The sequence below is a fragment of the Phyllobates terribilis genome, unplaced genomic scaffold (assembly GCF_046119375.1).
Source record: "Phyllobates terribilis strain yellow unplaced genomic scaffold, ASM4611937v1 Scaffold_5__5_contigs__length_657084704, whole genome shotgun sequence".
Lineage (NCBI taxonomy): Eukaryota > Metazoa > Chordata > Amphibia > Anura > Dendrobatidae > Phyllobates > Phyllobates terribilis.
This window is the reverse complement of record NW_027362765.1, coordinates 549,895,853-549,918,591: the sequence shown is the minus strand read 5'-3', so window position 1 is coordinate 549,918,591 and position 22,739 is coordinate 549,895,853.

Here is a 22,739-nt window from a genome sequence, read left to right as displayed (position 1 = left end):
GGGTGACTCAAGTCCAGATTAGGAGGTCACCTCTTCCTTCTTTCCCTAGTGTCTGGGCTCCCTTTCCCTTTCTTCTCTGTGTTGCTCTCACACCTGGCGTGACTCTATATGTTGCACTCACACCTGGCGTGACATTATAACCGGCCAAGCACATTTTGGGGGGGGGGGGGGGGAATAAAATAAAAACGACACTAGATTGACATTTTGTTTTGTTTTTTCTTTGTGTGCTTTTGGGCATGCACCTTTTTTTTCCTTACTCCCTTTAGTATGGGATCAGTTGCAGAGCTCACAGAGCAGTTCAGCTGTCTGTGTCTGGAGGTGAATGACCTCCGCTGTGAGGTTCAGCAGCAGTATCACCGGTTACAGGCCGCCAATGTAGGGTTTTCTGCTGATAGAACTGTCCAGTCTGAGCCCAAGGTTGCCTTCCCAGACAGGTTTTCAGGAGGTAGGGACAAGTTTTTTGTGTTTAAGGAGGCATGCAAATTGTACTTCAAACTTCATCCCTACTCCTCCAGTAATGAGGAGCAATGGGTTGGTATTGTGATCTCTCTACTGAAGGGCGATCCTCAGTCATGAGCGTTTTCGTTACCGCAGGACTCAGTTTGTCTCCAGTCTGTGAAGGTTTTTTTTTGAGCTCTAGCCCTCATCTATGATGACCCTGACCGAGTCACCTTGGCTGAGTCTAAGCTACGTCGCCTTCAGCAGGGGATTCGGTCAGTGGAAACGTACAGTTAGGAATTCCGTGGATGGGCAGTGGATTCCAAATGGAATGACTCAGCCTTTAAAAGTCAATTTTGTGAGGGGCTTACTGAAAGGTTGAAAGATGCCTTGGCTGTATATGAAACCCCTCAGTCCTTGGAGGCTGCCATGTCTTTGGCCATACGTCTGGATAGGCGCCTTCGGGATAGACTGGTGCAACCTTCTTCTCCGGGGCCTTCTTGTTGGGGTTGTGTACCTTTGCCAAGGGAGCGGTCTGGGGGTGAACCAGTACTGGGGGAGGTGGAGGAACCTATTCAGCTAGGGGGTGTCTCTACATCATACATCTCCCCGGAGATTCACAAGAAAAGAGGAGTATGTTTTTTTGTGGGAAAAAGGGACACTTTGCTGGGACCTGTCCTTCAATTTCTAAGCAAAAGGAGACTTGTTTAACTCTTGGTAGTCTGGAGTTGGATAGAAAAGGGGTGCATTTGTGGCTAAACTGCAGTTCCCACTTTGTCCTGACAGCAGAGGTGGTGCTAGAGAGCAAAACCGGAAAAATTTCTGTGCTTGTTGACAGCGGAGAAGGGGTCAGCATGGTTGATGCTGAGTTTGTGAAAACTCATGGTCTTGCTTGCTGTGCTTTAGCTGAACCTATTCCCATCTTTGCCATTAACTCGGCGCCACTTGCACAGAAAGCATTTACTCAGATTGTACATAATGTAAAACTGAGGGTTGAGTCAGTTCATTGTGAAATCATCCCTTGCTATGATTTAGAAAATCTCCCTACTCCAATTGTTTTAGGTATCCCCTAGCTTGTTAAACATTATCCGTTGGTGGATTGGCAAACCGGGGAGATTACTGAATGGGGAGATTACTGCTATGAGAACTGTCTGAATGTTTCTATTGCTGCTGTCTCTACGAGGATACTGCCTGCTTTTCTGTCAGGTTTATGAGGACGTTTTTTCTGAAAAGGGGTGTAAGGATTTGCTTCCTCATCGTGCTTATGACTGTCCTATTAACCTGACCCCCGGAACTATTAAAGTCCAGACTATATAATCTTTCTGGCCCTGAGTGACAAGCCATGAAGCATTTCATTGCGGAAAGTCTGGAGAAGGGACATATCAGACCCTCATCTTTGCCCGTGGAGGCAGGGTTCTTCTTTGTGAAGAAAAAAGATGGCGGTCTACGTCCCTGTTTAGATTTCCGAGAATTAAATCAAATTACCATCCGTGATCCATACCCTCTTCTTCTGATTCCTGATTTGTTCAGCCAGGTTGTGGGAGCTAAGGTATTCTCCAAGTTGGATTTAAGGGGAGCCTACAACCTGGTTAGAATCAGAGAGGGGGACGAATGGAAAACAGCGTTCAATACCCCGGAAGGTCATTTAGAGAGTCTGGTTATGCCTTTTGGTTTGACCAATGCATCTGCGGTATTCCAGCATTTCATAAATGATACTTTTCATCATTAGGTGGGGAGGTTTATGGTGGTCTATCTGGACGATATTTTGGTTTATTCACCTGATTTTGAGACCCATCGGGGGCATGTTAAGCAGGCGCTGCAGATATTAAGGGATAACAAACTTTATGCCAAACTAGAAAAATGTGTTTTTGCTGTTCAGGAGGTGCAGTTTTTGTGGTACTTGTTCTCATCTTCAGGTTTTCGGATGGATCCGGAGAAGATCCGTGTAGTTCTTGACTGGGAACGTCCCGAGAACCTGAAGGCCCTACAACGTTTTCTGGGCTTACTAATTTTTACAGGAAATTCATCCAAAATTACTTGGTGGTAGTGAAACCCCTTACTGACATGACTAAGAAGGGGTTTGATTTTTCCAACTGGACGGAGGCTTCCCTCTAGTCTTTTTCTTCCTTAAAGAATCATTTTGCCACTGCACCTATTATCAGTCAACCCGATGTTTCTCAACCCTTTATTGTGGAGGTCGATGCTTCGGATGTCGGGGTTGGGGCTGTGTTGTCTCAGGGTTCGTCCCCTGGTAAATGGTGTCCATGTGCCTTCTTTTCTAAAAAATTGTCTTCAGCTGAGAGAAATTATGACGTGGGTAATAGGGAAATTTTGGCGATCAAATTGCCGTTCGAGGAATGGCGACATTGGTTGGTGGGGGCTGTCCATCCTATTGCTGTTATTACTGACCATAAGAACCTGTCATACCTCCAGTCAGCTAAACGTCTCAACCCTAGGCAAGCCAGATGGTCCCTGTTTTTTACTAGGTTCAACTTTGTTGTCACTTTTCGTCCAGGGGTCAAAAATGTCAAGGCTGATGCTTTGTCCCGGAGCTTTCCTGGTGGTGGTGACCATGAGAACTCTGCCCCGATATTACAGAAAAGGGTAGTTATTTTGGCTCTTTTTCTTGAACTGGAGGGTGAGGTGCTGGAGGCTCAGGGGGACTCCCCTGCCTCCTGCCCTTCAGGAAAGTTATTTGTACCATCTGATTTACGCCGTAAAGTAATCAAGGAACATTATAACTCTGTGCTTGCTGGGCATCCAGGTGGTAAGGCAACCGCGGACCTCCTCTCTCGTTGTTTTTGGTGGCCGGGGTTGCATTGGGATGTAATTGAACACATAGGTGCTTATAGTATTTGCGCGCTTTCTAAGGTTTCGCACACCAGTCCTTCTGGTACTCTTCTTCCGCTACCTATCCCTAGCAGGCCATGGACACACTTGCCCATGGATTTTATTACTGACCTACCAGTTTCTGCAGCCAAAACTGTGGTTTTGGTAGTAGTAGATAGGTTCAGTAAAATGGTTCACTTTGTCGCTTTACCTGCACTTTCCAATGCTAAGACACTAACTCAGGTGTTCATAAATGAGATTGTGATTCTTCAATGGGTTCCCTATGATGTGGTGTCTGATTGGGGGACGCAGTTTGTTTCCAAGTTCTGGAAGGCATTTTGTTCACAACTGGGGGTGCAGCTGTCCTTTTCCTCTGCCTTCCACTCTCAGTCGAATGGTCAGACCGAGCGGGTCAATCAGAGCTTGGAGACATATCTCAGGTGTTTCGTCTCCGAAAATCAGTAGGATTGGGCATCCTACTTACCGCTGGCAGAATTTGCCATCAATAATCATCATCAAGAATCCACTGTCAGGTTACCGTTTTTCGATGCATACGGTTATCATCCACTGTTTGGTACTTTCAGTGGGGGAGGAGCTTCAGGAACGGTTTGCTTCGTCGCTCTCCTTGGTGGCAGGGTGTTCTGTGTAATTTGAAGACCATGGGTGACAGGTATAAACGTATGGCTGACAGAAAACGCTTGCCAGGTCCAGACCTGAATGTGAATGACTTTGTGTGGTTGTCTACCAAGAATATAAAACTGAAAGTTCCTTCTTGGAAGCTGGGAGATAGGTTTATTGGTCCCTACAAAATTACCGCAGTCATTAACCCAGCAGCGTTTCGTCTTGAACTTCCTCGGGCCCTTAAGGTTCACAATGTGTTCCACAGGTCCTTACTCAAAAGGTACATAGAAACTCTTGAACCCTCACCTCTACCACCACCCCCAGTAATGGTAGATTCTCGTCTCCAATGTCGGTCTCTGCAACACTTGGTGCACTGGAAAGGCTAGGGTCCGGAGGAGAGGACATGGGTTTCACCGTCAGAGGTGAACGTGTGACACCCCAGGGGTCTGGTTGCCACAGTAATAGAGATATTATGTCTGAGAGCAAGTGGGAGGTTTCTCTGGTCAGGATCCCTAAGCATGCAACACGGTCCGCCCAGACCTGGGAGGGGAGGAATCTGCCCTTATAAAACTGGGTCTGGGGCGGGATGAGAGTAGTCAGAGCCTGGAGAGGGAAAGGAAGAACTAGGAGCTCTGTAGGAGCAGTAGCAGAAGTCCAGGGGCTGGAGCTGAGCAGAGCTCGCCCTGGACAAGGACACTAAAACCGGACACAGGAGTCCGAGGCTGTGGGGACTGATCTACACCCAGCAGCAGAAACCAGCCGGCAGGGGATTCCAGGTCCTCTGGCCATAGAAGCCCGGAGGCTCAGTCACTGAGAAGGGACCAGCGCCGCCATCCAGGAGCGGAGGCTAACAGAAGGCCCCAAATCACCAGCCATACGGGTGAGCACCACACGGTATACTCAGGGACATGGGCTACTTGTAACCGCTGACAGCAAGGTAGCCAGGAAGAGTGCAGATAAACGGGAAGGCCTACAACTCCACCTGGCCAGGGGAACTCCTGCTTGCTCACAGACTGACCAGGCCCCTTATACTAGCCAGTACTCCCGGGAGGGTCTGCCTTGTACCATCAGTAAAGACCCTGAACTGCACCACACGTCTCTGTGATTCCTTGCCGCTCCTGCACCATTAGCACTGGGACCCTCAGACCATCACTCCCATCATCTTCCACCTTAGCTGCCCTGAGGCAATACTTCTCCCGTGGGAAGTCATCCCATACTCGGCTGCGCAAACAACATCAGCCTCAGCGGTCTGCAGCGCAGCGGCGGTCCCCACTGACCGCAATCCACGGGTGGCGTAGTCGGACACTTATTCCAATACAAATAGACTGCCACTGGTTTGACCGCCCTGGGCACGGACCGGGTCACCGCCACGGAGAACTACAACCCCCAGCGATCCGGCTCCGGGTATTCCCCCTGCACAGCAGCAGCGCACAGGCCCAGGGGGCGCGTCAACTTTGGCGTAGTCGGCAGGATTTCGTGCCCGCAACCACCGGGTACTGCGTGCCTGAAAAAGAGACTTTTATACTTATCTGTGGTGAAGTTTCCCGCCGTCCGGAGTCGTTTCCCGCCATCCGGAGCTGATTCCCGCCATCAGACGCCATCTTGGACCGTTTCCCGCCGTCTTCTGCCTTCTTCCCGCCATCCGCAGCTGCTTCCCGCCTTCGGACGCCATCTTCGGGTTCGGGACGCCGCACGGGAAGAAGAGGGGCGTGGACGCCGAAAGCGCGCGAGATCCGAAGCTCCGCCCCACGCTGACGCTGCGCAAGGTCCTGGAAAGGAGGAAGAGCGACGCTGACGTCATCGGAGCGCGACGCCAGGTCCTCAACCCCGACGATCGACTGCGGAGCCGCGGCCTACGGAAGAAGAGCATCGCAAGGTAGGCCACGGTCCACTAGGGGGGAGGAGGATGCCGGATACCGAGGGGAGCTCCACTGCCACAGCCACCGCCAGCGCAACCGCTGCTGCGGTCATGCCCTTCACCATGCCCTATATCCCGGGGGCAGCCTGGCTACCCCAGTACTCAGGGGAGTCACATACTCTAAATGACTTTAGAGAAAGACTGGATAGCCTCTTCCAGGTGTACCCCCTCACAGAAGAGCAAAAAGTGAGCATCCTGGTGGCCCAATTAATCGGGGCAGCCCAAAGGGAGGTAAAGTCCTGGCCACCTGGGAGGAAGAGGACTGTCAGAGAAATACTAGCCCGGCTGAAAGACACATTTGATACCCGCACCTCAGCCGAAATAAAGCTCAGATTTTACGGGTGTAAACAGCGGGCACATGAGAGTATAAGAGACTATGCTCTAAACATACAAGAGGCCCTGAGAGCCATTAAGCAGGCAGACCCTGACAGCGTGGGAAATGAAGATAAGCTGTTGACTGAACAATTTATTGAGGGTCTACTGTGCAATGCCCACCGAACCCAGTTGCGGGCAATGGCCTTACAGGACCCTGACCTGGACTTTGCACAGTTCAAGGACAGAGCCATCCGGGTGCTCCGAGAACCGGCACCAGGTGGCGCTGTGACCCACAGGCGCCCTGCTATCACTTATCACCAGGAGATGGCGCCCTTGTCTGCAGGGCCTGTGGGGGCTGATGCGCAGGCTTTGAACAATGACCCGGCAACAGACCTGCACCATCAGGTCCAAGAGCTGACTAAGAGCGTTGCCGCGCTAACCAGAACTGTGCAGTCTTTACAGGTCTCTTCTCCAGGAAAGATCCAGCTGGCATCCGGACCGGAGGACGTCCCGTGGCGCCGACTGAGGAGGACCCCACCGGCCAGAGGAAGACCCAGCGACAGATACAACGAGGATGGACGACCCATCTGCCGCCGCTGCAATCAACCCGGACATGTGGCAAGGTACTGTCATTTAAACGGGCACAACCTGGGGTAGAGGGCCAACCCCCAGGCATAAGATCATCAGGCCCATCGAACTGGCGTGATAAATACGTAGGGGGACGTCCAATCTTGCCTGTGGTACTGGATGGCATTCCTATGAGTGCCCTACTAGACACTGGGTCACAGGTGACCACCATCCCGTACGTGCTCTTTAAGCAGTACTGGAATGACTCGGACATAACCCGCTACCCAGATGACGACCTGAGTATCATCGCCAGCAATGGTCAGCCCGTGCCGCAGGTGGGATTCAAGGAGGTGACCATTAAGATCGGTAAAGTCGAACTGGCGGCACAGGGACTGATTATAGTGGACATAGACCGTCATGAGAGTCACCCTAGAATAACCTTGGGAACTAATGTGATTGAAAATTGTCTTGCAGAGGTGATTCTCATTTTACAGCAGGTTGCCAAGAACGCCAGTTCCGGCCAGCAGCGTGTGCTCCAAAAAGAGATCCGGGCACTGATGAAGCGGCAACAGGTGGAACTATCTGGTGGTGAGATAGGTAGCGTGAGAATGTGTGACCCGTTCCCTATTGCCATGCCCCCAAAAAGTGAGATGATGATTTGGTGCCGGGCAGCTATTGGTCTAAGAGGTAGAGACTACCAAGCAATGGTAGAACCCGTCTACTCAGACAGTAGGCCCACCATTTTGACAGCACGGGGGGTGGTCGATGTACGCCATGGGAGGGTGCCCGTTCGCATCATAAATATCGGGGAGAGAGAAGTATACCTGCCCCGGTATGCCACGCTAGCCAAATTGTTCACCATAAACCAGAATTCTGTACAGGCCGTGGAACCCTTGCCTCCATCTCAACCAGAGGAAGGTAACGGCTCTAAGAAACCAATGGAGGACTGGTGTCAGCAACTGCATTTGGGTACTGACTCCACTCCCTCACACCAGAAACAGGGAGTCTATCGGGTGGTTCGAGAGTACGAGAGAGTGTTTAGTAAACACCCGCTAGACTTCGGGCGAGTAAAGGGGGTAGAACACCACATCCCCACGGGAGACCATCCTCCCATAAAGGAGAGATACCGACCCATACCCCCGGCACACTACCAACACGCCAAGGGGATGCTTAGAGACATGAAGGAGGCTGGGGTAATCAGGGACAGCTGTAGCCCCTGGGCAGCTCCACTAGTCTTAGTGAAAAAGAAAGACAACACCATGAGAATGTGTGTAGACTACAGGAAGGTCAACCGTATCACACACAAAGATGCGTACCCGTTACCAAGGATAGAAGAGTCCTTAGCTGCATTAAAATCTGCTAACTTCTTCTCTACTTTGGATCTCACTAGCGGGTACTGGCAGGTTCCTGTAGCAGAGGCGGACCGGGAGAAGACCGCATTCACCACCCCGATGGGTCTCAGTGAATTTAACTGCATGCCGTTCGGGCTCTGCAACGCACCAGGAACCTTCCAACGGTTGATGGAATGCTGTCTGGGACACCGGAACTTCGAGACGGTCCTGTTATACCTAGACGATGTTATCGTCTATTCCAAGACCTACGAGGACCACCTGAAACACCTGGCAGAAGTATTTGAAGCTCTGGCAAACTACGGCCTAAAGGTGAAACCCTCCAAGTGTCACCTCCTGAAACCAAAGGTGCAGTACCTGGGACACGTGGTGAGTGCTGACGGAGTGGCTCCCGACCCTGATAAGATCACCGTAATTAAGGACTGGCCAAGACCCTCCAGCATAAAGGAAGTGCGGCAGTTCCTCGGGTTGGTAGGCTACTACCGAAGATTCATTCCCGGGTTTCACCAAAATGGCAGCCCATATGCAGGACCTCCTGATAGGTCAATCTCGGAAAGCCAAAAACCAGAAGCCGCCCTTCAGGTGGGAAAAGCTGGAAGAGGAGTCCTTTTGCCAGCTGAAGATGGCCCTCACGGGGGATGAAATCCTGGCATATCCAGACTACAGCCAGCCCTTTATCCTCCACACGGACGCAAGCAACATCGGGCTAGGAGCCGTACTGTCCCAGATCCAGCAAGGGAAAGAACGGGTAATCGCTTACGCCAGCCGAAAGCTACGGCCCACGGAGAGGAACCCTGAGAATTATAGCTCATTCAAGCTGGAGTTCCTGGCAGTAGTGTGGGCAGTGACCGAACGTTTCAAGCATTACCTTGCCTCCTCCAAATTCACCGTGTACACGGATAACAACCCGTTGACACACCTGGACACTGCAAGGCTCGGTGCCCTGGAACAGAGATGGATGGCCTGCCTGTCCAACTTTGAATTCACCATCAAATACCGGGCAGGACGCTCAAATGCCAACGCGGATGCCCTGTCTAGAATGCCGAACTTACCGGACGTAGGGGAAGATCCAGAAGATCTGGAAGAAGTTGAGCTCCCTGCGTTCCATCGTCATGGGATTACCCTGTATTCTCACCGTGTGAAGGACAGGCGCTCCGTGACGTTCAATCCCTTGCCCCACTACAACTGGACGGAGACGCAAGACAGTGATCCCGCAGTCCATTTGGTGAAGGAAATGCTGACCCAGGCCGATGCCCGTCTTGACCCAGATGCTCCAGAGGAGACCAAGCAACTGTGGAAGGAGAAAATTAAGCTGTTCCTCTACAGGGAGAAGCTGTGCCGGAGAATGGTTAACTCTCGAACACATGAGTTGACCTGGCAGGTAGTGGTCCCAAGACGAGACGCGGCTATGGTTCTGGAGGCATACCACAACGGAGCAGGGCATTTCGGATGGAAGAAGCTGGAGTTCTTGTTGCGTGAACGGTTCTACTGGGTAGGCATGAGAGGAGCCATCGAGAGGTGGTGCAGAGACTGTGGCCCGTGCCACCTGAGAAGAAAGGACCGTGCTAGCCAGAAGACTCCCTTGCAGCCCATCATCACCAGACAGCCACTGGAACTGGTAGCCCTGGACCATGTGAAACTGGCTCCAAGCAGATCTGGGTATGTCTACGCCCTCACAATCGTAGATCATTACTCCCGGTTCCTGGTGGTGGTCCCGGTCAAGGACTTAACGGCTCAAACAGCAGCTAGAGCCTTCCAGCAGCACTTCTGCCGTCCACACGGGTACCCGGACCAAGTGTTGACAGACCAAGGACCAGCCTTCGAAGCGGAGGTCTTCCAGGAGTTCTGCAACCTGTATGGCTGCAAGAAGATAAGAACCACGCCCTATCACCCTCAAACCAATGGACTCTGCGAGAAGATGAACCAGGTGGTGATAGATCTGCTAAAAACATTGCCCCTGGAAGAACGCAGTCTGTGGCCTGAGAAACTGCCCGATCTGGTGGACCTGTATAACCACATCCCTGTAGGCTCCACCAACTGTACTCCGGCTTACCTAATGAGAGCAAGACCTGGTAAGCTGCCTATTGACCTGGATATGGGAGTCCTGACGCCTGAGGACACCTCGCCAGAGGCAGACTGGGATACAGAACGGCAGCAGCAGTATCGAAAAGTACAGGAGAGCGTCGAGCGAAGTCTGTCTCAAGCTAGAGAAAGGCAAGAGAAGGCTTATAACCAGTATGCTCCCGCTGTTCCCCTGGTACCTGGAGAGCAGGTCTTGAAGAGGAAGAGGCGGCTCCACAAGTTGGACGACCAGTGGGAGAAGGACCCGTACACCGTACTGCCATCAAGCCATGAGAACCCAAAAATCTGCGTAATCAGTAAGGATGGAGGAGAAACCACAGCCATTGTCTCCAGAGACCACCTGAAGAAGTGTCCCGAGCAGCTGCAAAGCCCTGAAGAAGATCAAGAAAACCCTCAACCCGCAGAGGAAAGGGAAGAAATGATCAGTACCGTACTCGGAGACTTCCCCCGGTCTTGGACACAAGTAAACGGCGCTGTCGTGGTACCCGTCCTCACCTTTCTCCAGCCAGCCCCGCAAGTGCCTACAGAGGTAGAGCTGGAAGAGCAGCCGGCCCAAGAGGCAGAAGAGTCCACACCAGCAGTACAGGAGGATCAACCCTCTGCTAGTAGTGAGCCTGCCGTGCCCCTAGTGAGCCAAAGAGTGCGCAGAAAGCTGCCCAGCTTGCCCATAACACCTCCTACACCCTGTAGTGCAGAACCGGTTAGTGAGCTCCGTAGGTCCACTAGAGTCACTAGAGGTCAGATGCCCGCTCGCTGGAGAATCTAAACCAATGCACTGTAAAGTTGACTGTTTATTGAAAAATGTTTATGGTTTATGTTTGTTGCCTGTTACTAATTATGTTTCTCAGTTACCCTGCAGATTTATTTGGACTAACAGGTTATGGACACTGGATAACCGGAACAGTTTTGTAGATAGTTGCACCTTGGTGCCTCTTGCGAAGATGGTCGCAGAAGAGAAAACCTGTCTGGCGTGGCCTACTTGCGGCCCAAAGTAGTTAGCTCCAGCCTTGCAGCCACGCCCAAGGACAACGCAAGGGGTTTGCTTTGGACAGGTCCCCTACTTCGCATAAAGTTCCACCTTGGGTGACATGGACACCCCCTTGTTTTACAAACTTCACCTTGGGTGATATGGACACCCGGTTACGGACACGCCGTGACCTCTACAGACTAAAGTTTCATGTAAATATGTTGTCTTGTTATTGTTATACCTTGTATTTATGTTTCTTTAAAAAAATGTGTTTAGTCCCGGAGTACTAAAATTTACTAGGGGGGAATGTGACACCCCAGGGGTCTGGTTGCCACAGTAATAGAGATATTATGTCTGAGAGCAAGTGGGAGGTTTCTCTGGTCAGGATCCCTAAGCATGCAACACGGTCCGCCCAGACCTGGGAGGGGAGGAATCTGCCCTTATAAAACTGGGTCTGGGGCGGGATGAGAGTAGTCAGAGCCTGGAGAGGGAAAGGAAGAACTAGGAGCTCTGTAGGAGCAGTAGCAGAAGTCCAGGGGCTGGAGCTGAGCAGAGCTCGCCCTGGACAAGGACACTAAAACCGGACACAGGAGTCCGAGGCTGTGGGGACTGATCTACACCCAGCAGCAGAAACCAGCCGGCAGGGGATTCCAGGTCCTCTGGCCATAGAAGCCCGGAGGCTCAGTCACAGAGAAGGGACCAGCGCCGCCATCCAGGAGTGGAGGCTAACAGAAGGCCCCAAGTCACCAGCCATACGGGTGAGCACCACACGGTATACTCAGGGACATGGGCTACTTGTAACCGCTGACAGCAAGGTAGCCAGGAAGAGTGCAGATAAACGGGAAGGCCTACAACTCCACCTGGCCAGGGGAACTCCTGCTTGCTCGCAGACTGACCAGGCCCCTTATACTAGCCAGTACTCCCGGGAGGGTCTGCCTTGTACCATCAGTAAAGACCCTGAACTGCACCACACGTCTCTGTGATTCCTTGCCGCTCCTGCACCATTAGCACTGGGACCCTCAGACCATCACTCCCATCATCTTCCACCTCAGCTGCCCTGAGGCAATACTTCTCCGGTGGGAAGTCATCCCATACTCGGCTGCGCAAACAACATCAGCCTCAGCGGTCTGCAGCGCAGCGGCCGTCCCCACTGACCGCAATCCACGGGTGGCGTAGTCGGACACTTATTCCAATACAAATAGACTGCCACTGGTTTGACCGCCCTGGGCACGGACCGGGTCACCGCCACGGAGAACTACAACCCCCAGCGATCCGGCTCCGGGTATTCCCCCTGCAAAGCAGCAGCGCACAGGCCCAGGGGGCGCGTCAAACGCTCCCAGATTGGTTCTCTCTTTTCAGTCCTTTTTTCCTGAGACCCCCAGGTCACTGCTGTCAACAACATGGTCAGAGGTATTAAGCCACTTTTACGGGCTCACAATAAAACGTTCAAAAACGAAACTGAAACTGTTTTCCTGTGAAATATGTTAAGGAACATCCTTTCCAGGGTAAAGACTTGTGTATAAGGTAAAATAAATAACCAAAAACAAAAATACTCCTCCACACCTTGGGCTATGTTCACAAGTAGCATTTTTTTATGCGTTTTTGCATTTTTGTATTGCTTTCAACCGTGATAAATGCATTCACCGGGAAATGTCATTTTAACATTTTACAACCTTATCTGGCCATGTGCTGTGTGACACATGCATACAGTGCTGAAAAGACATGGGAACAGCATGAGGAAGACCCCTGGAAGCATCTCTGACACCTAGGTCACTGCCTAAAAGTGTGCCCATCAGAAGTGATCCTTGCGGCATCAGAAGATGCAGACTTGCAACTATCCCTGTGCAAGTCCTTGTCCCAGGGCAGTGTTCAATTGTACCTCCCCCATTCCTTGCAATACAAGCGCAAATATGCAGCCAACCACCCACCCACCCGCAGGCTGCAATACTATACTGCTAGCTTGCACTTGAAATGGGGCCTTCTAGTTTGGAGGAGGCCGAAGCTGGCCACTACCTCATGGCTGCTTCGGCAGCTAGGTCTCCATACTCAGTCCCCAGCCGCCACTATTTGTCCTGGGAACCTTCCCCACACTTTTCTTAGCCTGGCCTGCTTTAGAGCAGCATTGGAAGAGCCCACCAGACAACCAGAGACTCCTCCGGTGGGCCCTGGCTTCTCCATCAGGGGAGTTGAGAGTGCCAAGTTGAGGAGCCTGATGATGATGATAAAAGTTAGCATCTGTGTTGTTTTCTTGGAATGCCAGCGTAAGTGTGCAGCCTGCCACCCACCCACCCCCAGGCTGCAATACCATACTGCTAGCTTGCTTGCACTTGAAATGAGGTCTTATAGACTTGTGAAGGCAGACGCTGGCCACCATGTCATGACTGCGTCGGCAGCCTGGTATCCATACTCAGTCCCCAGCCGCCCGGCGGCCGGGTGTCCATACTCGGTCCCCAGCCGCCCCTACTTGTCCCGGTGCGCCTTATACACAAGCGCACATACCAAAACATTACCTGTCCCCTCCCCAGTGCATTTAGTGGGAAGCTCAGCCTAACCACAAACACGTGGACAAGTGAATGTGGCCAGGGATGGTCCATCTCACTGACGCCTTCACACTGGGTTAATATTGTGGAAGCCGGGACACAGTTGGACACTGAGATGCAACACGTCCTCCAGACATAGAGTATTGCGGGTAAATTATTCATGATCATGAGGCCATCCATCTCCTTAGCTTTCTGTTCCTTGGAATGCAAGCGCATGTATGTAGTAGCGGCTAGGCCTGAGGTGGTCAGCGTTTTGGCGCATATCCTACCTCCTCCGAGGACTGCTGGATGTGTTCCTGCTACTATCCCAGTTCTATGACTCCCGTTAAAACAAAGCTTCAGGTGATGAATGATGGATGAGGTGGGGGCAAAAGAGAAAGAGCAGGAGGAACAGGGACCATTCACATCAATATCAGGCCAGTCAACCACACATGTCTTGTAGGATATGTTTCTGTACTAAAAGGTGCGGTTCGGCTACACAGTTATAGGGCATACAGTGAGTGCAATGCCTACAAAAAATTTCGAGGCACTCCAATGCCCCTTAGAAGTGACATGGAGGTCAGAGAGCCTTAACTAAACCGTTTTTTTCATTTATGGCAACTGGGTCTCCTCTACACTGTTGGCCTAAGCAGTGAATGGAAGGTTTTCCAAAAATTATTAGGAACTGCAATGCCCCTTGAAACAGACGTGGATTACAGCATACTAAAAGCCTTCTACCCATTATTGGGGAGTGGGTCTCCCTTAGTATTCGCCTATGCATTGATAAGTAGAGATGAGCGTTGTTCTACTCGAACTGTTCGCCAATCTCAAATTCGAGCTGTTTTGGGCTGTGTTCGAGCCGGTCGGCGAACACGAACAATTTGAGAAAAATTCGGCTGTTCGAGGTTATGTTCGATAACTGTTCGTGCACCAAAATCATAACTGGATTTTTTCTCAGTAATGATGAAAATTAATGTTAATACGCAGTTTGAGTGTACAGCGGGGTGGGGGGAGGGGCAGGGGATGGATCTCTGCAGGAACAATGAAGATCTCCATTTTTTTTTCTCTTTCCCGCATTTGCAGTGGGGAGGTGCAATCTGTCAGCCTATCAGCAGCGCACACACGGAGCGAAGTGCTTTTTTTCACACAAGCAAGGGCATGTGTGATTGGCAGTGTATGTCACATGTCCTTGCCCTATAAGACCAAGCCATTTTCCCCGTCGCCACCATTTTCTCACTGCTGCAGCTGCGTGTTAGACGGCACCGCTGTTGCTGTGTGTGCTATACCTTGTTAATTTCAAGCCAATTTTCGCACAAATATACAGATAGCTTGGGAGTAGGGAATAGTTGTGATTGCAGTCCTTTTAAGGACTAGGTTACAGCATTTCCTACGACTTTTATCAGGCAGGTCTGTGCTCTTAAATAGATAGATTGTGGGAGTAAAGACTAATTGTAATTGGAGTCCTTTTCAGGACTAGGTTACATGAGTTCCTATCAGTTTTTGCCAGGCAGGTCTGTGCCAGTGCTGTGCAAGTTTTTTTCACAGCATTTGGCTGAATCTAGCAAAGCTAATCCTTTTTGGCCTATTGCAGAGTGTGTTAGTCAGTGGAGTAGCCTATCTGTGTTGCAAGATATACCACCTGTGTATAGAATACCAATTTTTTTACTGCACCTAGTGAAGTAAAATCTTTTGGGCATAGCATCATTCTATTAGTCCATCTATACTGACCTCCATCAGGTTGCAAACTGAATATAATTTTTTTCTGCATCTAGCTCTGAAAAAATATTTGGGCTTCTAGCAGTGTGTGGGACTTGGTCTATTAGTCCATCTATACTGACCTCCATCAGGTTGCAAATTAAAAATAATTTTTTTCTTCATTTAGCTCTGAAAAAATATTTGGGCTTCTAGCAGTGTGTGGGACTTGTTCTATTAGTCCTTCTATACTGACCTCCAGCAGGTTGCAAATTGAATATAATTTTTTTCTGCATCTAGCTCTGAAAAAATATTTGGGCTTCTAGCGGTGTGTGGGACTTGGTCTATTAGTCCATCTATACTGACCTCCATCAGGTTGCAAATTAAAAATAATTTTTTTCTGCATCTAGCTCTGAAAAAATATTTGGGCTTCTAGCAGTGTGTGGGACTTGGTCTATTAGTCCATCTATACTGACCTCCATCAGGTTGCAAATTAAAAATAATTTTTTTCTTCATTTATCTCTGAAAAAATATTTGGGCTTCTAGCAGCGTGTGGGACTTGGTCTATTAGTCCATCTATACTGACCTCCATCAGGTTGCAAATTAAAAATAATTTTTTTCTGCATCTAGCTCTGAAAAAATATTTGGGCTTCTAGCAGTGTGTGGGACTTGGTCTATTAGTCCATCTATACTGACCTCCATCAGGTTGCAAATTAAAAATAATTTTTTTCTGCATCTAGCTCTGAAAAAATATTTGGGCTTCTAGCAGTGTGTGGGACTTGGTCTATTAGTCCATCTATACTGACCTCCATCAGGTTGCAAATTAAAAATAATTTTTTTCTTCATTTATCTCTGAAAAAATATTTGGGCTTCTAGCAGCGTGTGGGACTTGTTCTATTAGTCCATCTATACTGACCTCCATCAGGTTGCAAATTAAAAATAATTTTTTTCTTCATTTATCTCTGAAAAAATATTTGGGCTTCTAGCAGCGTGTGGGACTTGTTCTATTAGTCCATCTATACTGACCTCCATCAGGTTGCAAATTAAAAATAATTTTTTTCTGCATCTAGCTCTGAAAAAATATTTGGGCTTCTAGCAGTGTGTGGGACTTGGTCTATTAGTCCATCTATACTGACCTCCATCAGGTTGCAAATTAAAAATAATTTTTTTCTGCATCTAGCTCTGAAAAAATATTTGGGCTTCTAGCAGTGTGTGGGACTTGGTCTATTAGTCCATCTATACTGACCTCCATCAGGTTGCAAATTGAATAAAAAAAATTTCTGCATCTAGCTCTGAAAAAATATTTGGGCTTCTAGCGGTGTGTGGGACTTGGTCTATTAGTCCATCTATACTGACCTCCATCAGGTTGCAAATTAAAAATAATTTTTTTCTGCATCTAACCCAGCCAATAGTTTTGGCCTAATACCACAGTTTGGCCACTCAGCTCTGCTCGGTTACCATCCATTGTTTTTTTGTGCAAACAACTCCAGAGTTGTGAATTAGTTAACCACCAAAATGAGTGGAAAAAGGCCTGCTGCTGGTGGAAAGGGGAATAGGCGTGTTGGGAAGGGGAAAAAAGGTTGTGTCCGTGGGGTAGCTGCAGAAGAAAGACCATCTTCCAGCCAAACTAAAATGTCTACTTCTTTTAGCGGACAATGTGATAAGATCCCTTTCTTACGGCCACGCCAATCGCTACAAATTCCAGATGAGGCACAAAAACAGCAGGTGCTTCAACGGATATCAAGTGCTCCTTTAAGTGGGCTCTCCTCCACATCAACTTCAACATCACAAATACTCCAGTCCTCAAAGGTGTCACCCAAATCGCACTTGCTTCCTCACAGCTCCCAAATCTCCAGCTGCCCGTCTGAGTATGAGGTAGAACAAATGGTTGAGTCTGCAGAGCTGTTTACTCATACTATAGCCTGGGAATCAGAGGTCGACTCCAGCGCTTCTGTGAATCCAGACGAGGAAATGATCTGCACTGATGCCCAGAATCTTTATGAGTCGGATCCAGGACCAGACGCAGAAGGTTCTGACCATAATGTAGACCCTCATTCCCAAACTGTAACTCCTGTTGGTGGAGACAATGAGGAAGACGATGATAAGACTCAAATACCTGATTGGAGCGACAACTTTAGTTTTTTGTCAGGGCAGGAACAGGTTGGCTCTGAGGACGACGGGTGTGATAACGCACAGGGTGATGATGATGAGGTCGGAGATCCCACTTACTGTCAACCCACAGTCAGCCAAGAGATGAGGTCAGCAGAGGAGGTGGAGGAAGATGCTAGTGACGACGAGGTCAGGTTGCGCCTTCCTGGACAGAGACATAGTACTGGAAGCACGTCAACAACTGCATCCTCAAACACAACTCTGCCTCTCACCACAAGTCGTGGTGGCTCTTCAGGTCGCATGGGTGCTAAGCCTTGCATAGCCTGGGCATTTTTTCAGATCGATAAAGATGACCCAACTCGTGTTATCTGTAACATTTGTCAGCAAAAGCTAAGTAGAGGCCAAAAAATACATAGTTTGAGTACTTCATGCATGAACTGGCACATGGACATGAAGCATAAGTTGCAGTGGGAAGCTCAGTGTGCTACAATGCGGTCTAGCCGGCCGGGCCAACCACCGTCTGCCATATCTTGTGCATCCGCGGCCTCTTCATCCTCTGTGACTGGGGGGACAGCAGTCACACCTGTTTTGGGGCGCAGACCTGCCACCTCTTTACCCGCAACAGCCAGCGTGATTGGCAGGTCATCATTTTCTTTGGAGGTGGTAACACCAGCTGGTCTTGAGCGCTGTCCGACATCGATAGCACCACCTTTGGATCAAGGCAACCTAACATGTCCGCCTGCATCTTCCTCACAGACCGGCAGTTTGCCGGGGACACCCTTCTCAACCCCGTCTAAGCACAATAGCCAGCCCTCGGTCCCTCAGATGTGGACAAGTAAAAGACCATTTCCTCCTAGCCATGAGAAAGCTAAGAGGTTGAATTTCACCATCTGCAAGCTCTTGGCTACAGAAATGCTGCCTTTCCGCCTGGTGGACACAGAGGATTTTCGAGACCTTATGTCCGTCGCAGTGCCCCAGTACCAGATGCCCAGTCGGCACTACTTCTCAAAGAAAGGTGTGCCTGCGCTCCACCAGCATGTCGCACACAACATCACCGCTTCTTTGAGAAACTCTGTGTGTGACAGGGTGCATTTCACCACAGACACTTGGACGAGTAGGCATGGACAGGGGCGTTACATGTCGCTGACTGGGCACTGGGTAACTATGGTGACAGCAGGACAAGGGGCTGCTGTCCAAGTCTTGCCGTCCCCACGAGTTGTGCGTCAATCCTCTTTATGTCAAAGTTCCACCACTGCTTCTGCCTCCTCAACCTCCTCTCGGTCTTCCACCTGCACCCAAAGCCTGTCTGGTCATGCCACAAGCTTTCTAACTGCGCAGAAGGGATCCTGCACACCTCCTTACTATGCTGGCAGTAGGGCTCAACGTCATCAGGCGGTTTTTACATTGAAATGTCTGGGAAATGTGAGTCACACAGCTGAGGAGTTGTGGTCAGCTCTGGAGAACCAATTTCATGAATGGTTGTCTCCACTGGACCTGAAACCAGGGAAGGCCGTGTGCGACAATGCTGCAAACCTGGGTGCGGCCCTTCGCCGGGGCAATGTCACACACGTGCCTTGTATGGCTCACGTGTTGAACCTGGTTGTCCAGCAATTTTTAGCCCACTATCCCAGACTAGATGGCCTTCTGCAGAGGACACGGTCGCTGTGTGCTCACTTCCGCCGTTCGCATCCCGCAGCTCAGCGACTTACATCTCTACAGAAGTCGTTGGGCCTGCCACTTCACCGGCTAAAATGCGATGTGCCTACCCGGTGGAATTCAACTCTGCACATGTTGCAGCGACTGTGGCAGCACCGACAAGCCCTGGTGCAATACGTTCTGACGTATAGCCTGGGCCAACGAGATTCAGAGGTGGGGCAAATCACGCTGGAGGAGTGGTCTCAGATCAGGGACCTATGCACCCTTCTGCACAGTTTTGAAATGGCGACGAAGATGTTTAGTGCTGACGATGCCATTATCAGCATGACTATTCCGGTGATTTACATGCTGGAGCACATGTTAAACAGAATTCGGAGTCAGGTGGTGGCACAAGAGGAGGTGGAGGAAGTAGAGGAGGAGGAGTTGTATGCGGATGGGCTAACATCTGCAAGGTCCAGACGGTCGGCAGCACCAAGGCGGCAGGCATGTGAGGGTGGGGGAGATGGTTTTACCAGGGCGCATGGTAGCAGCCAAACTAGTGAGGAAGGTGCAGGAGCCCAGGAAGAAGTGGAGGACGAACTGATGGAAGACTCATCAGATGAGGGAGACCTTGATCACATTTCTGTTGTGCGAGGTTGGGGGGAGAGGACAGAGGAAGGAAGCATGATTGTTACCTCGCCACCAACACAACAGGGACTTGGTGCTCCTGGATGCGCAACACACATGAGTGCCTTCTTGCTGCACTACCTGCAACATGACCCTCGAATTGTGAGAATTAGAAATAATCCTGACTACTGGGTTGCCACACTGTTAGATCCCCGGTACAAAAGTAAATTTGCAGAAATTATTCCTGCCATAGAAAGGGATGCACGCATGCAGGAGTATCAGCAGAGACTGTTGCAGAATCTTACATGTGCTTTTCCACAAAATACCAGTGGTGCACGTAGTGAATCTCACAGTTCCAACTTGCCAACCGTGGGACCGTCAAGTGTTCAGCACTCAAACCGTGACAGAACCACAGTATCTGCTGGTAACATCAATTTTGCGGAATCATTTCACCACTTTTTTAGCCCATCCTTTGCAAGGCCACAGGAGACAAGAAGTCTGACACATAGTCAACGCCTAGAGACGATGGTACAGGAGTATCTCCAAGTAAACATTGAAGCCACGACTGTGTCACTGGACCCTTGCTCTTTTTGGGCTTCCAATCTGGATAAATGGCCGGAGCTAGCCACTTACGCCTTGGAGATCTTGTCATGCCCCGCAGCCAGCGTTCTGTCTGAACGTGTGTTCAGCGCTGCTGGTGGTGTGCTGACAGATAAGCGCACACGGCTCTCCACTGATAATGTAGACAGACTCACGTTCATAAAGATGAACAAATCATGGATCCGAAACGACTTTTCTACCCCTGTGTCATCCTGGGGAGAGTAAAAGCTTGATGATTGGTTAAAATCACCCTACCAACCGTTTTAAGCTTTCAAATTACTAATCATGTTTATCTGTATCTTGACTGGAAAATAATTTGGGCTTTGTAGCAGTGTGCAGCACTGATCCTATTAGGCCATCTATACTAAAGCTTCACCAGATTTAAAATTAAAAATAATTTTTAGCTGCATCTAGCCCGGAAAATAATTTTGGGGCTCCGAGATGCGCAAGGCACATAAGTGCCTTCTTGCTGCACTACCTGCAGCATGACCCTCATATTGTCAGAATTCGAAGTAATCATGACTACTGGGTTGCCACACTCTTAGATCCCCCAAACTTTTCGATCAACCTTTTCATTTTAATAAAGACCAAAAAAATGGTCATTTTTGAAATTATAAGCATTAGCAGGTTGTTAGAAACTGAAATCAAACAGTTTTCAACTCAAAACTTTATTCTAGGTGATGTTACATTTTCACATAGGACCCCTTGTTCGAAAGGAGCTTCTGAACTCTCTCGTCCATTGAATTTGTCAGGTTTTGGATGGTTTCTGCTTCAATTGTTTTGCATGAGGACAGAATGCCCTCCCAGAGCTGTTGCTTAGATGTGAACTGCCTCCCGCCATCATAGACACTCCTTTTAATGATGCTCCAAAGGTTCTGAATGGGGTAGAGGTCAGGGGAGCATGGGGGTCACACCATAAGTTTGTCCCCTTTTATGCCCATATCAGCCAGAGATGCAGATGTTTTATGTGCAGCATGAGATGGTGCATTATCATGCAGAAAAATGATCTTGCTGTGAAATACACGGTTCTTCTTCTTGAACCATGGCAGGAAGTGCTGTTTGAGAAAATCCACATACATTATGGAGTTCATCTTTAGCGCCTTCAGGGATCCTAAAGGGGCCGACAATCTCTCTCCCCATGATTCCAGCTCAAAACATTACTCCACCTCCTCCTTGTTGGCGCTGTAGCCGTGTTTGCGTGGGTGTCCATCAACCAGCCATCCTCCACTCCATCCATCTGGACCATCGAGCGCTGCACGGCACTCATCCGTGAACAAAACAGTTTTGAAATCAGTCTTCATGTAATGTTTGGCCCACTGGAGCCGTTTCTGCTTGTGTGAAGTGGATAGAGGAGGTCGACAGGATGGCGTATGCACAGCTGCAAACCTCTGAAGGACCCTGCATCTTGTTGTTCGGGGGACGTTGGAGGCACAAGCAGCTTCAAAAACTTGTCTGCTGCTATGACAAGGCTTTTTTGCCGCTGCTCTTTCAACCTGACGTAATTGCCTGTAGGAAAGAGTCCTCAATTTGCCCTTATCAGCACGCACACGTGTGTACTGTGAATCAGCTACATACTTCTTGATTGCCAAGACACTTCATCCTGATCATCGCACAATGTTGATTGTAGTCATGCCTTGACCTAAACACTCCACAATTTGTTGCTTCTCAGCAGCCGACACATCCTTTTTCTTTCCCATTTTGGCAGAAAATGTAGGCTGCTTAATAATGTGAGAGAGCCTTCTTAAGTAGTCTTGCCTTTCATTGGACACACCTGCCAAACTAATTAGCACAGGTGTCTGCAATTGCTTACAGTGATATAAAGAGCCCTGACACACATCACCATCAATGAGTTTAACTGACAAACAAACAAATTCTTCCCTTATCACTCCTAAACACTTTTTGCATAATAATTTGGAACGCGGTGTACATGTGCTTTTCCACAAAACACCAGCGGTTCACGTAGTGAATCTTACAGTTCTAACTTGCCAACCGTGGTCTGTATGGAATTGTTCAATAAAGGGCCCAAAATTAAGATAACATAGATGGGAGAGGTCTCTATGAATAGGAATTCCTAAGTATTTGATACCCTGTGAGGGCCAGGCAAAGGGAAAGTTGGACTGGATGGAATCCTATATGGATTTGGGGAGGGAGACATCGAGGGCCTCAGACTTCGCTGCATTGATTTTAAAATTTTACCATGTAACAAAGTGATCTATTTCAGCCATAACAGCATGGATGGATATATGTGATTGAGTGATATATACTAGGACATCATCAGCAAATAGAGAGCACTTGTACTCGGTGCCTCCCACCTCAATCCACCTAATATTGGGGTTATGGCGAATTGATGAGAGCAGGTGCTCCGTCACTAGGATGTATAAGAGAGGGGACAGAGGACATCACTGCCTTGTCCCATTGGTGATTGTGAAAGGTGATGAAAATGTTCTGACGCACCCCCTGGGCCTTGGGAC